This window comes from Mauremys reevesii, unplaced genomic scaffold (assembly GCF_016161935.1).
Source record: "Mauremys reevesii isolate NIE-2019 unplaced genomic scaffold, ASM1616193v1 Contig79, whole genome shotgun sequence".
In the NCBI taxonomy this organism is placed as follows: Eukaryota; Metazoa; Chordata; order Testudines; family Geoemydidae; genus Mauremys; species Mauremys reevesii.
Genome location: NW_024100894.1, coordinates 219,416 through 234,986, shown reverse-complemented (window position 1 = coordinate 234,986; position 15,571 = coordinate 219,416). Strand labels below are relative to the sequence as shown.

The window sequence follows — 15,571 nt, the reverse complement described above, 5'->3', positions numbered from 1 at the left end:
AGCACGTCATTTGTAATTGTTCCATCCCACAGGTTTTTTGCACTTTCTCCAGAACATGCATTTACTCTCCCTCTCCCCTCCCTCCCTACTGGAATTGTCAGTGTGCAAACACCTTCCCCCCCAACACCTGCTGAAGGAGGAGCTCTGCGAGGGGTGAAAGTAACACAGAAGACTTACTGGCATGGGGCCCCGGCTCCAGGCCCCTGGAAGGGGCAGGGCCTCGGGGAGAAGGGGCGGGGCTGGGGGCTCAGCCTTTCCCAGCCATCCCATATGCACTCCCTGGCCCACACCACACGGGGCTCCAGCGGTGATTTAAAAGGGCCCAGGGCTCTGGCCACAGTACTGGTGGCAGCAGCTGGGAGCCCCAGCCCCCGGGGCAGCTGCCCCTTTTACCCCTCCTCTTTCCTGTCGGCAGCCCTGCCGGTAGGGTCCAGCAGGACCGCCACTGGGGGGGGGGGGGACAAAAGGGGCAGCGATGTTAAAGCGCTGCCGCGACAGCACTTTAATGTTGGCTGCATATGGGCCGGTACCAGTGGCCACTTCTTCCCGGTCCGCCGTACTGGCCCGTACCAACCCACTTTCACCCATGGGGTCTGCTGATTTCTCACCCATCACCACTCCCCATTGCTCTGTAGTGTCCCTGCTGCAGGCAGGAAAAGGGGGAGAGTTGTTTACTTGTTTACTGACATCTAGTTTGATGACATCCTCCTCATCTGGACCCATGGGAAGGAGGCCCTTGAGGAATTCCACCAGGATTTCAACAATTTCCACCCCACCATCGACCTCAGCCTGGACCAGTCCACACAAGAGATCCACTTCCTAGACACTACAGTGCAAATAAGTGATGGGTCACATAAACACCACCCTATACCGGAAGCCTACTGACCTCTATTCTTACCTACATGCCTCCAGCTTTCATCCAGACCACATCACACGATCCATTGTCTACAGCCAAGCTCTAAAATACAACAACATTTGCTCCAATCCCTCAGACAGAGACAAACACCTACAGGATCTCTATCAAGCATTCTTAAAACTACAGTACCCACCTGCTGAAGTGAAGAAACAGATTGACAGAGCCAGAAGGGTACCCAGAAGTCACCTACTACAGGACAGGCCCAACAAAGAAAGTAACAGAACGCCACTAGCTGTCACCTTCAGTCCCCAACTAAAACCTCTCCAGCACATCATAAAGGATCTACAACCTAGCCTGAAGGACGATCCCTCACTCTCACAGATCTTGGGAGACAGGCCAGTCCTCGCTTACAGACAGCCCCCAACCTGAAGCAAATACTCACCAGTAACCACATACCACACAACAAAAACACTAACCCAGGAACCAAACCCTGCAACAAACCCCAGTGCCAACTCTGTCCACATATCTATTCAAGGGGCACCATCATAGGACCTAACCACGTCAACTATACCATCTGGGGCTCATTCACCTGCACATCTACCAAATGTGATATATGCCATCATGTGCCAGCAATGCCCCTCTGCCATGTACATTGGCCAACCAGTTTTGCACCCACCTTATAGTAGCTCCATCTAGGTTGCATTTTCCTAGTTTGTTTATGAGTCAAGATATACCACGTCTACCACTTCCCCCCATCCACAAAGCTTGTTACCCTGTCAAAGAAAGCTATCAAGTTGATTTGACAAAATTTGTTCTTAACAAATTCATGCTGACTGTTTCTTATCACTTTATTATCTTCTAGAGGTTTGCAAATTGATTGCTTAGTCATTTGCTCCATTATCTTTCCAGGTACAGAAGACAGGCTGACTGGTCTGTAATTCCCTGGGTTGTCCTTATTTCACTTTTTATAGGCCTTGTTTACACTGGCAAGCTACTGTGCAGTAAAGCAGCTTTCTGCCTTGTAACTCCCGAGATGTACACACTGCCAAGCCACTGTGTGTGCAGAAACTCCTTAGTTGCAGCGTTGCAAAAAAAATACCTCGACGAGAGTCATAAGCCTTAAAGTGCCGAGGCTCCAGCACTGTAAACACATCACATCACAGAAAGCAATCAATTGGCCTCTAGAAGTGTCCCATAATCCCTCTGCCCCCCACAGAAACCCCACCCCGTCCAACCCCCCCCCCCCCCCGCTCCCTGTCCCCTGATCACCCCCTCCCGCGACTCCTGCCCCTAACTGCATCTTGGGACCACACCCCCTATTTAAGCCTCCTTTCTCCCTGTCCCCAACTGCCCCTTCCTGTGACCCCCAACTTCCCACCTAGGACCCCACCCCTTACCTGTCCCTTGACAAACCCCTGGGACTCTCATGCCTATCCAACCACTGCCTGTCCCCTGACTGCCCCCAAACCTCCGCCCCATCCAACCCCTCGCTCCCTGTCCCTTGACTGCCCCCGAACCCTCTACCCCTTCTCCAACCCCCAGCCCCCTTACCGTGCCACTCAGACCAGCGTGTCTGGCTCCGCGCAGCGGCAGACACGCTGCTGCATACATGCTGCTGTGCTCCCCCATGAAGCCACAACTCCCCCTCCCCCCACCCCAAGCATCTGCCTTCCAGATTTGAACACCTCAAAATTCAGGAGTGCTCAAGCTCAGTTTGGGCAGCTGTTACTTCATTTCTCCCAAATCAAATATACTGATCCACCGTAACTTGATGTAGAAAAAGTAGGATAAAATTGAGCAAGAAATGCTTCCCAGTGGTTATTAGGACTGGAATTGCTTATCTGGTCTGAAGGCTATTTGCATACAGCACTATATGTGCCTTGCCAGTGTGGATGGGGAGTAAGTTACAGTGCTGTAAAGTCACCACCAGCGCTGTAACTCTCAAGTGTAGCCAAGGCCTTAGTGTAGATAAGGTAACTGCTAACCTTTCCATCTGCACAGCCACTACTCTGCCCATCCACAGCTCCTACTCACCTGCATGGGGAGATGGGAGGTGGGGGGTTCATGCACAGTCTGAAGGGCAGAATTGGGTCATAAGTTCCCCCTGCCCGGCTTTGCAGTCTGGTTTTCCTGTGAGCAGCCAAGTTACGTATGTCGGTGCTCCAAGCCCAGCAACCTGAGCCTCACAAGGTGTTTCAGACTGAGCCAGGCTGATCCCCAGGGAACAGTTCAGAATCACATTTGATTGGGATTCCTGAGTGAGATCTGAATGGGTGAAACCACTTGACACTTCTTGGTTCAAACATGATCATAATTTATTCAGCTTCCTCTTCACCCTCAGCCCAGCTCCCATTGCCTGAAACTCCTCCAAATATAGAATCAAAGCCCCTTAATCCCTGTATCTTTACTTTTGGTTTTGTTTCTCTCTCTCACCAAATTCCCCCCTTTTGTTACTTCACCTTTCGCTCTGTGTTGCCTCCAGAAGCAGTAACTGGCCAGGCCAATGAGAACAGCCAGGAGAGACAGGATCACACCCAGAGCCACCATCCAGGGATTGACCCTCGGGAAAAACAGCTCTGCAAGAGAAAGTGCCATTGACTTGGGAGAAAACACGCGCAGAATGAAGGCAGGACACAGTGACAGTGGTGATGCTGTGACTAGTTAAGAGTCTCACAGGGTAATATACAGGGAGATGTGGCTGCCAATCAAAACCCAAGCTTTTGCCTGGTTACTGAACATGGTTAATTACTGGGAGGGGGTGTGTTGAGGGAGGGGAGAGGGTAGGGTGCAGCTCCATTATGCTACACCATCCCCCACTGGTGTAAATTCAGGCACTCCCTAGGCTGCTCTAAGTGATCCCAAGGCTGAAGCCAGTGCAGACTGGCCCTCAGAATCAGAGAGTTGTGAGGAGCTTCCCGACACCCCTGTGCTCACTGGGGTTCAGCCACATGAAGGAATCTGGCCCAAAATATGTTAATGCAGGATTTTAATAAAAACAAAACTGAGCTTGGAGATTCAGAGTAAAAATTCCCCCAGCATCCTCTTTCCTGGGCCTTGGAGCAATGGCTGCCTAGAGGGTTCTTGCTAAGTGATTAGTGTGGTGTATTGAAAACCATGTAAAAATTACAAGTTGACACTTGAAATCCTGAGGGGATTCCTGGTCCTGTTTGCAGGCTAAGGGGCTCTGTAGGGAGCGTGCATCTGGGTCCTCTGCAGTCAGTCAGCAAAGAGCCAGCCTAGAGCAGGGTGGGTTTGGTTCTGCCTCTCTGCCTTAGGGAGCAGCCTGCTTTGTCTCTCTCTGTAGTTGGCTGTGGCATGTTAGAGTTCTGGATTCTTAGAAATAAAGCAGTGTGACACTGCAGCCTTTCAGGAACAGTATTTATGTTTTGTTTCTAACTCTCCATGTGTGCTGTGAACAGTCAGGTAATACTGGGCATATCATAGACTAACCAGCAGTGCAGCACTATGACACCTCAGACAAATAATGCTTTACAAATACAACGTTCTTACTCTTATAGTTACAAATACAACATTCTTACTATTATAATGATGAAATATTCATTCTGCATATTCTGGCCCTGAACTTTTATTGCTGGTATTTTCAGATGTAACCTAAGTAGCAACGCTCAGGCCATATTCAGGGCTCTCTTGTGCTAGTCAGGAAAAGTGACTTTATTACCCAGATTTTCATAAATATTTAGCACCCAAAACTCTCACTGAGAACAAAGGAGAATTCCCTCCCCCACCCCCACAGAGAATTGTGATGTTCACAGCGTGTGCGCGCACACACACACACACACACAGTGAGATATAAGCATAAATATTCCTGCTGGAAGGCTGCAGTGTATCATGACTTTATCTCTTAGAATCCAGAACCTGAATACACAAGAACCCCAGAACAGAGAGGCAGGTGTCTCCCGAAGGCAGCAGGCACAACTCACCCACCTTGTTCTATGGTGGCTCATCTATAGGCACAGTTAGTGCGCGACAGGCTGGGGTGTAAATCCACTGTGCACTGGCCTGCTGAGCTCTAACTGGCTGTGTGCACCCTGCTGCACTGCACTAAAAGTTCCCTGGTGCACTTTGATCTGTTCCCGTTTTAAAGTGGGGTAGATCAAAGCACAGCATAGAATTTTTAGTGCATGTAGCAGGGTCCAGCCCAAGCTCAGACATCTATACCACAATTTAACAGGCCCTTAGCCTGAGCCAGCTGGCCTGGGTCACCAGCGGGTTTTGAATTGCAGTGTAGACATATCCAAAGAGAACTGAGGTTATTCAGGACTTTCCAAGACGTGCTCAGCACATGGAAGGTTCAGGCCAATAAACAGGAGACACAATGATAAATACTTTCTGCCCATGTCTGCTGCATCTCAATCTATCCATGTGCGGCTGGGACGGGCACTGACCTGCTATGGAAATCACTGACTCTCTCTCCTGGTTGAGTCGGGGGTTCCTGACACAGCAGGACACTTTCTGGTTGGACTCTTCAGTTAGAACAGTGACAATCTCTGCTTGAAACAGGCCATTGGCCTCTGGGGATATTTTTTCAGAGGCTGATGGTAAGACCTGCCCCTGAGGATCTCTCCACTGAGCCTCGGGCTTTGGGTACCATCCAGCTGATCGACACACCACCCGGATCCCTCCGTCCTGATGTCCCTCCACAGAGATGGCAGGAGCAGAGCCCAAACCTACAGAAGAAATAAATGAACTTGTGATAATCCTACCGTGCCCAGTAATGAGTCAAATGTTTTATTACTCAGTTATCAAAAGCCATTTCCTATTAAACTGAGAACTGAATGTGAGTCCACAAGTGCAGCTGGTCAGTTAATCTGGTCAGATTCAAATTTGATAGAATTAATCTTAATGTCAGGGCTGTTCTATGCACAAACTTGCTCCAGTTTTGTTAAAGTGTTTTTTTTTAAACCAGTGTGAACCCCTGTGTGGACACTCTTAAATCAAGAAGGAATCAACTCAAGCTACATTAATATAAGCCATTTCCAAATAATTTAAGAGTCTCCACATCAGGGCCGGCTCTAGGTTTTTTGCCGCCCCAAGCAAAAAAAATTTTGGCTGCCCCCCCCGCCCCCAGACATGAGCCTCCCCAGCCCACCAGTGCCCCCCACTCACACCCCCTGTTGCCCCAGCACTGGGCTCCCCCCCAAATGTGGGATCCGCTACCAGCACACTGCAACTGAGCCCTGGCCCAGCAGAGACTCTGTCCCCATGAGGAGCTGCTGGGCGGCGCGGAGCGGGAGTACTTCCAGGTGGCGGTGCAGCTATGGGGCGGCGCAAAGAACACGGCCCCCTCCCTGGGCTTCGCAGCACTGCTGGTGGCCAAGGTGGATCCGTTCGCGCTCACCGCCCTCGCCCCCGACATGCTGGCGGCCGAGGACCTGGAGAGCCCCCCGGACCTGCTGCTCTTCAGCCTCATGATGCCCTGGCCCAGCCCTGGCAGGAGGGAAGGCAAGGATCTCCGGCTGGGGGGCTACCTGCTCAGCACCGACAAACCCAGCCGGCTGCTCACCTCCTCACACACTCCAGGAGCCCCTCGCCACCATCGCAGCCTGGACTTGGCTCCAGGAGACCCCGTTTCCCTCCCTCCCCGGCTTCTCACACACACTGGGTAGGGCCGCCCAGAGGAGCAAAGCAATTTTGGGGGCCCCTTCCATTAAAAAAAGTTGCAATACTATAGTAACATGTATTTGGAAATGTAAAAAATAACTAGTGAAAATTAATTTGTAATAATTTGAAAATACACCAAATACATTATTTAAAAACATTAAATGCTTTACTGGTCTGTCTACATTTGCAATTACATAATGGGCTGTTGCTGGGTGATGGTTGGTGCCAATGGGCTGTCACTGCCTGGAGGTGGTGCTGCTGTTGCCCAGGGCTGGGTGGGGAGCTGGGCTCTGGGGGGTGCCCGACTCACAGGGGCTGGGCTCAGGGCTGTGAGGAGATGGGGTCAGAGGTTGTCTGGCTCAGAGGGGCTCGCCTCAGAGCTGGGGTCTGGGGTGGGGATGGGGTTGGAGGTGCCCAGCTCAATGGGGCTGGGCTTGGAGATGAGGGTCAGGGCTGTGGGGGATGGGGTCGGGGGTGTCCGGATCAGAGGGGTTGGGCTTGGAGCTGGGGTCAGGGCTGTGGGGGAATGGGGTCAGGGGTGTCCGGATCAGAGGGCTGGGCTCGAGCTGGGGTCAGGGCTGTGAGGGGATGGGGCTGGGGGTGCCCACCTCAGAGGGGCTGGGCTTGGAGCTGGGGGTCAGGGCTGGGCCTGGGGGTAATGGGGTCGGGAGGTGCCTGACAACCATCTCCCTGAGACCCCCCAATCCAACCCCCCTTCCCTTGCCCCTGACTGCCCCACCCACAGAACCTGTGCCCGCTCCATGCCCCCTGAGTGTCCCTGGGACTCCCTGCCCCTTAGCCAACCCCGTGGCCCCGGCTGCTTACCCCCGGCTCACCGCGCCCCTCGAGAAGCGGCCCTGCACAGCGCTGCAGCCGCATGGCTCCGGAGGGGACTGAGCTCTTCCCCGCTCAGAGCCGCGTGGTAAGGGGGGTGAGGGGGATGTCCAGATCAGAGGGGCTGGGCTCAGAGCTGGGGGTCAGGGCTGTGGGGGGACTGGGGTCAGGGGGGTGTCCGGATCAGAGGGGCTGGGCTCGGAGCTGGGGGTCAGGGCTGTGGGGGGACTGGGGTCAGGGGGGTGTCCGGATCAGAGGGGCTGGGCTTGGAGCTGGGGGTCAGGGCTGTGGGGGGACTGGGGTCCGGGGGGTGCCCGGATCAGAGGGGCTGGGCTGGGAGCTGGGGGTCAGGGCTGGGCCTGGGGGGTAATGGGGTTGGGGGGTGCCTGACAACCACCTCCTGAGACCCCCCATCCAACCCCCTTCCTGGCCCCTGACCGCCCCCACAGAACCCGTGCCCCCTCCCTGCCCCCGGAGTGTCTCCGGGACTCCCTGCCCCTTAGCCAACCCCCCGGCCCCGGCTGCTTACCCCCGGCTCACCGCGCCCCTCGAGAAGCGGCGCTGCCCAGCGCTGCAGCCGCCTGGCTCCGGCGGGGGCTGCGCTCTGCCCCACTCTGAGCCGCGTGGTCTGGGGTGGAGCGACTCGGCCCGGAGCTCGCAGCCCCGCCCCCTGACCATGCGGCTCGGAGCGGGGAAGAGCTCAGCCCCCCCGGAGCCAGGCGGCTGCAGCGCTGTTTAGGACCCGGGCGCGAACAAGCAGAGGAGGAGTGGCCCGTCTTCTGCAGCCAGGCGGGTCCGCGCTACCGGTAAGGGGCTCCCCCTCTCCCCCAAGCGGAGCCGGTAGCGCGGCCCTGCCCCGGCTGCAGGGGACGGGCTGCTCCTCGGCTCGCAGCGGCGGGATGAGCTGGGGCCCCAGCCTTATGCCACCCCCTACATTTTGCTGCCCTAGGCACCAGCTTGTTTAGCTGGTGCCTAGAGCCGCCCCTGCTTGTACCCTTCCAGAGCACAGAAGCTGGCAGCAGAAAACTGGACTTCACTGAGAGCCAGGAAACACACCCACACTCACAGCCACAAAATACAGACATTAGATAACAAAGAAATTCAGGGTTAAGGTATTGCCTTCTGCCCCAGATCACACTTTTACTGATGAGCTAAACTGAAATAAAATGATCTTAATCTGAATGATCTTAATCCGGCTGGTGGGAGCAGAGAGCAGGCGGCCGGCAGGAGTAGTGGGCAGGTGGGAGCAGGGAGCAGTTGGCCAACAGAAGCAGTGGGCAGGTGGTCCGCAGAGGTGGCCAATGGGAGCAGTGAGCAGGCGGCCAGTGGGACCAGCAGGCAGGCGGCCAGTGGGGACGGCTGGTAGGAGCAGCAGCCAGGTGGCCCGCGGATGCATTTCCCCCACCACCACTCTGCTCATGGCAAGAGCAGCATGCACACAGATGTACCTATGAACTCTGAGTCTGTGCTGACCAGGCACAACAACTGTGAGTGATGGTTAAATGAGGGGCGCACTGCAAGAACTTGGTTGTTGGATTCAAGAACCTGAAGCAAAGGACACTGCCCAGCACACTCTGCGGAGAGTGTCTTGCTGATGCTTTTGAGTTAATGAATATCACTCGTGCTGTTCTCTCAGATTAATGCTAGGTTACTTTTATTACAGAAACTATTTCTATCTCAGACTTTGTGCTTGCGAGAGGGGAAGAATTGCCTCTTAGAAGCGCCCAGAGGGTAGAGTGAAATTTTCCCACATTACTGGGTGGGGGCTCAAGCCAGTTTTGTTTATGTTGTCGAAAAGGAGCCCCCTGGATATTGAACCCAGCCCTTTTTGCTGCCCACTCCAGCTGGCAGAAGGGCTACATTATAATGATGCTTTTTGATTGTCACCGTAACTTTTGTCAACAAAAGTTGGCAGTGTAGACAAGGCCTATTTCGAGGTGGGTGGGTTTTTTGTTTTGATTTTGTTTTTCCTTTTTGAGATAATTCAGAAGGTGCTGAAACTATATTTGAAAAGAAAATAAATTACACCTGCAAACACTCGCTGGGAGGGGTGATGGGGATGGAAGAGGAGATGGGAACAGGGGTCGGGTCTGCAGCAAGGCATGTGGGTATTATGGGGAGGGGGATAAATGGGAATGGGTGGAAGGGGAGGAAAAAAGGGTTGGAGCCTCCTCAGGTAAGGGAAAGGAGTGGGGTGGGAGGGATTTGATATTGTGAGGGGTGACAGTAAAAGTTGTGGGTTTAGGGGCAGGGAGTCCTGTCAGCACCAAATTCTCCCTTTTCCTGATCTGGGGGAGCCCTACCCTTTTACAAGGCTCTGAATTCCTTTTCTTCCCACTGTATGTCCTGGGATCTGGGAGACCCTGTCACTCTTGGGGTGTCTAACCCCCTCATGTAATCTGTGATCACGGGGGAGTGGGGTGGGGGCTGAATGTGGTGAAAATGTAAAACCTGAAACACAGGAAATGAATAGTTAAAATACACATCACTCCTGTGTGGGGTTGCCAGAGTGTGTGGGGGAGGGGGAGTTGGACTGGGTGGGCCTGCAACATGGCTGGGGTCCTGGGGAAGTCTGGCTGGACCAGGGGCAGGGGGCCCAGCTAGGTCTGGTAGTTGGGGTGAGGAGCCCAGCTCAGTGTGCAGCTCAGGCTACATAACCGAGGGAGTGTGGCCAATCAGTAAGCTGCTGCCTGTGATGTGGGCACCCAGAAACGCAGGGCAGAGGGGAGCTACACATTGTGGGGGATGGTGGAGAAGGAGACAGACACACCAGTCTCCTCTCACATGCTTAAAGTAGCCGCTGGGTAATAAAACTGTCCAGGTGTTGGGGCAGGGACCTGGGATGAGATTTCTCACCAGCCCTGTTACCAGCTACACACTGCGAACATTGCAAAGCACGACCGTTATCCCCACTGCGCTATCACAGAACATACAGGGGGGAGGGGCAGTGAGCAACCACGGAGCAACTAAGTGGCCTAACAGAGAGTTCCCAGGACTGGGATTATTCCTCGCTCTGCCACTGAGCTGCTGGATGCCTCAGTTTCCCATCTGTAAAATGGGGATAATGATGTAAAGTTCTTTCAGGTCTACTAATAGAAAAGCACTAACTATACTTTTGGTTATTACTTAGGCACAGACATGTAGCAACTGCAAACCTAGGTGAGAACTACAACCACGTAAATGGCCACTAGCTCCTACAACAAACATTTCTCTTTCTGTTAAAAAAAACAAACAAACAACACAACTAGAAAATTCACTGACAAAACCTTGGCTAGCACAGAGTTCAGGCTGCCTGGTGATATTATCTCCTGCCCTTCCATATCACAGTGACAGCTCCACTTGTCAGTACAGCTACACTGAACACAGGGAATGCAGCTGCACTGCAGGCAGATACATGCTGCAATTCAAATCAGTGGAGCACAGCACAAACAGTGGCACTTTCCTGTAATCCTTCCTCATGTCCATTCACTGACAAAAAAACTTAGGGTAGGTCTATACTATTGCGGTAAGTCGACTTTAGGTGCAACTCCAGCTACATGAATAATATTTATTATTATTCAGTCTCCCACTGACTTACCTTTTCTCTTCTCATAGGGGGTAGAGTACATGAGTTGACTGGAGAGTGATCTGCGGTCGATTTGGCGTGTTTTCACTAGACCTGCTAAATCGACTGCCGATGCATCAATCTCCACTCTGTTGATCCTGGCTGTAGTATAGATGTAGCCTTAGTTACCTCCAGGCAACCTTTACTCTGTACTATCTCATGCACTTCCAGAACGCTGAGTTCAGCAATACTCAGACCTCTAAAATGAGGAAATCTATTGGGAAGGTAAACACCCAAACAACCTTAACTCTGCGCCTTTGGAGCTCATAATAACCACTGGGAATTGGTTGCATGCACTAAAGCTGCATCCACTATGCTGGGTGTAGCTGTAATGACCAGTGGAGGGATTATTTAGAGCTTACTGGCAGAGCTGTCACAGTGACATTAGGAGAGGTGCAGGTGTACCTTGAGGGATCAATCATGCCTCATTTCAGAACTGAGCGGTGAGGGCTCTGTCAGTAGCAGGGCTCAGACTCCTTGCTGTGGGGATTGTCAGCAGCCTGGTGTCAGATATGCCAGTGATCACCAGCGCTTGGTGAGGGGTAAGTGAAGGCAACGTCCCAGAAGAAATCCACACCCACAGGGCAAGGGTGACAAGGCGATAACATTTTGCAAGTTGGGGGTGGTTTGTGTGGAGTAGGCTCAGTGTTTGAATGTAGACCCAGGTGTTCACTACACCTGGCCTAAACCTCATGTCATCGTTACAGAACTAGCTGCACCTCTGTCCCCTTGCTGGTCTCTCTGACAGCAACTTCGGGGGTCAGGCCTCCTGCCTCTACCAGTTCTGGGGGCGGGGAATTCCTCAGTTCTCCCACTCTTAGACCAGGCTCTGGACTACAGGGCCCTGTGTATCAACCACTGTAACCCTGAAGGGGCCAGACATGAGCGGAGATCAGTCCCAGCTGATGGCATCAGTTTGGGGATGATCAGCCATTGTTTCCCCTTGTGTGCACAAAATAATTATAATAAGCACAACATGTTAATGTCACTTGACTGTTTAAGGGAGTTAGTGTGTCTCATTAACCCCTTGCTCCAATGCCCTCAAATTTGGGCCACTAGCCCCACCCCAGAGACCAATGAGTTACAGCAATTTTCAAGACAATCTGAGTATGGGTTTTGGAGAACTTACAAAAAATGGATATTAAACAGCAAACTAGAATCAACCTTATCCAGAGCAGTGCTGCTGACCCACAATAATGAAAAAAATTGTGTAATCTCACAATGAACCTTCTGACTCCACTTATTACCCTGTTGAAGACGTTAAATGTCAGAACAAGTTACTGACCTGCCACCTGCAGTTCTAATAAAGCTTCTTCATAAGACACGTTGGATTTAAAAACACGTATACTGTCCATCATCGGAGGGCCGGATATCATGTATTCTCAGGGAAACTCTCCCATTGGTGATGTCGTCTTTCAAGAGCTCAGTTCTTCCTCGATATTCCGGCATCTGCTGTCCATACTGATCCTGCCCATAACGGTACAGGTGCACGATTGCAGAGAACTGGGATCGGAACCATCTCACCTCCATGTTCTCAGCGCTTATCCTGGGGGAGAGGTGGCAGGGCAGGACGGCCTCCCCATCTAGGGAGGCAGCGATTGGATGGTTAGGTCCAGTCACTGTGAATTGTGCTGTGAAATGTACAATGAAAAAAGGAAATTAAATTGGCGAGAGGCTGGGGTTTAGCATTAATTCAGCAGTAAGATACAGAGTAATAGAGTACCCTGCGTTAGAAGTGAAAGACCATTTAAAGACAAAAGCTTGACGGAGCATAAACCAATAAAAGGTCTGAACATGTTACACTTGTCCCAAAAAATTCTCATCTGGCACATGGGACTCTCTGGTAGGTTCCAAAGTCTTTCCAACCTTTCTCTAAGGGTTTGTCCTCTTGGTTAACAGGTCCTGTCACTTTGCAGCCCAAGATCTCGGGCCTCTGGTCCTTCAAATCCAGCTTTTATACCAAACATCTTTGTTCTCTTGGGGTTCTGGGACCTGGTCTAACCCAATTTATGCAATTCCCCCTAGAGAGCTGTTACCTGTCCCACAAGTAATTACCCTCCATGGTTGGCAAATTCTGAAGGAGATGGGGTAACCCTCCCCCATGGCATAGATTACAATCCCGAGCCCACAAAGATACATATAACACATATAGATACCATTGATAAAGGGGTACACAAATAAACAGAACATGCATAACGTGAATTTGATAGTCCCCAAAATGCCGCATGTGGCTGCAATATCTGTCACACAGAGTTCACATGTGAGTGTCATACACTGTCCCTATTATCTCTGAATAAAGCTCTAACTTCTCATAGGCACCCTGGGGCCTGGGTCTCTGATACACCAAGGCCTTTTCATGCTGCTCCAGCCCAGGGGCCTCCTCATCTGCAGGAGGGGTGGTGTAAAGACTGTCAAGGTGTAAAGATATGAAAACAGACCATCGCTATGCAGGCAATGGCTTTAAAGGTAAAGTCAGGGTCAGATAATGGAGAGAGGGAGGAGGCAGTTAGAAAAGTGCAGGAAACAAAGAACTGGTCACAATGGAACTGCACAGGATGTGGGGCTCGTGAAGAGACTCAACATCAGGAGAGACCGAGAGAGCTGGTTAAATTAACAGGAGGGAAACCACAGCGGGGGGAACCAAAATGCCCAGGTAGCTGTGGAGCCAGCCCTGGGGTGGGTGGGACAATGCAAGGGATTCACTGAGGGCACAGACGGAAGAAGCCAGCAAATATCCTCACATCCTCACTGTGAGATGAGGTCTAGCTCTGAGCCCTAGTCAGATGTGCCTAGTGCAGCATGAATGACTTGTGGGTTGTTACGTCTAAACTGGAGAGTCTAGGATTCAGGACTCCTTTGTGGCTGAAGAACCTGATTTGTGACATATATGATCGGTCAGTGCAGTGTATAGGAATTGGATAGTGTCCTTTTAAATAGTTTATGAGCCCTGTAGTGGTTCTCACTGTGTTCTGTGTTTTAGAAGCTGCCAGAAATCAGCCAGAGCAGTAGGATGGATGTATTGTCTAGGCCTGACAAGATGGTGTATAGATAGTAACTATGGTCAGTGGGGACCCAGGTGTAGCCTGTGATTTCTCCATGTTGCTGGTTGTTGGCAGGCTGAGCAGACGTGGTTTACATGACAAGGCAGTGATGTGGGATAGACGGCGATGACCAGCAATAGCAACAGCAGCAAACCCAGCGAGGAGGCCGGAGCTCCTACCTGACACCAGCCTGGGAACCTGTAGAGCGAGGCAGAGAGCGACGTAGCCGGGCAGAGCGGAGCTCACTGTGCAGCCAGGGGAGAACGAGGGAACCTTCCCTGTCATCGTAGCTTGTTCTTGGGAACAGGAGAAATAACAAACCAGACAGCGAGTGAGTGGGATGCAGTGATAGTGCCAGGTTGTCTGACTTTCATAGCCCTGGTCCATTGGTCAGTTATGTTTACATTGGCCCACCTCCCAATATAGATTAGATCATCTAGTCTGATCTGTGCCACAGGCCAAACACTCTCACCCATTTACCCCTGTACTGAGCCCAAACTTCTGTTTGATTGAAGCATCTTCCAGAAAGTCACCAAGTCTTTATCTGAAGACAGCAAGAGATGGACAATTCACCACTTCCCTGGGTAGTTTGTTCCAGTGATTAATCACCCTCATGGTTACAATTCTGTGCCTTATTTCTAATTAGAATTTGTCCAGTTTTAACTTCCAGCCATTGCTTCTTTTTATGCCTTTCTCCACTGTATTAAAGAGCCCTTTAGTACCCTGTGTTTTCTCCATGAAGATGTGACAGGTGGGAATTTTACTGAAATATTTTTATGAACTATCGGTAGGACTCTGTACCGATCCTGGGCATCACTGCTGTTTCGGGGGAAAGAATTGCTTCTCTCGCTGGGACATGGCCGAACAGGCTAGATGTAGAGCCACCCGGACTGTCTGGGCTGGAATCAACCCATATCAATGGAGGATCTTGGAAAGACAATGGGAAACCTCAACGATTAAGCATCAACTCCTACACCAAGTTTCTTCCCCCCACCTCTCTGCAGGGAAGAGGAGCCATAGCCCAGAGCTGGAGCCAGGGCCAGCTGTAGGCACCAGCACTCCAAGCATGTGCTTGGGGTGGCACTTTCCAAGGGGCGGCACTCCAGCCCCCTCCCCGCTTTTTTTTTTGCTTGGGGCACAAAAAGCCTGGAGCCGGCCCTGAACCAGGATGTTCCCTGTCAGCTGAGGCTTTCAGGCTGAGCTGGAACTGACACTGCAGTTCTGCCCTCAGTCGCTAGATGGCGCTCACGGCAGCCTGAGTCGCCCAGGCTGGACTGCAGTTCAGGCGGCCCTGAGCATCATCCCTGGAGCTGAGCCCCGGCTGCGGCGGCGAGAGGGGCTCAGCTCCGGGGGATGATGCTCGGGCTCCCCAGCATCAGGGCAGCCTAAACTGCAGCCCAGCCTGTGGGTGAGGAGCAGGGGAGGGAGGGAAGCAGGGCCCAGGATGCAGGGAGGGGTCCTGCTGCCGCTGCTGCTCTGCTCTGAGTCTCCCCAGGGCCGTGCGGCGTTTCCCCACCCGAGTGGGCTGTGCAGGGCGCCGCCGGGCTGGGCAGGGGGCGCGGATCCCGGCTCGCGCTGACAGGGCGAGTGGCTGGGCAGCTCGAGCTGCCAGGG

At 52.4% G+C, this 15,571-nt stretch overlaps 1 pseudogene; it reads right to left on the bottom strand.

The window, feature by feature from the left end:
• LOC120394794 overlaps positions 1 to 15,571 on the bottom strand; it is a 43,197-nt pseudogene that overhangs the window by 11,903 nt on the left and 15,723 nt on the right.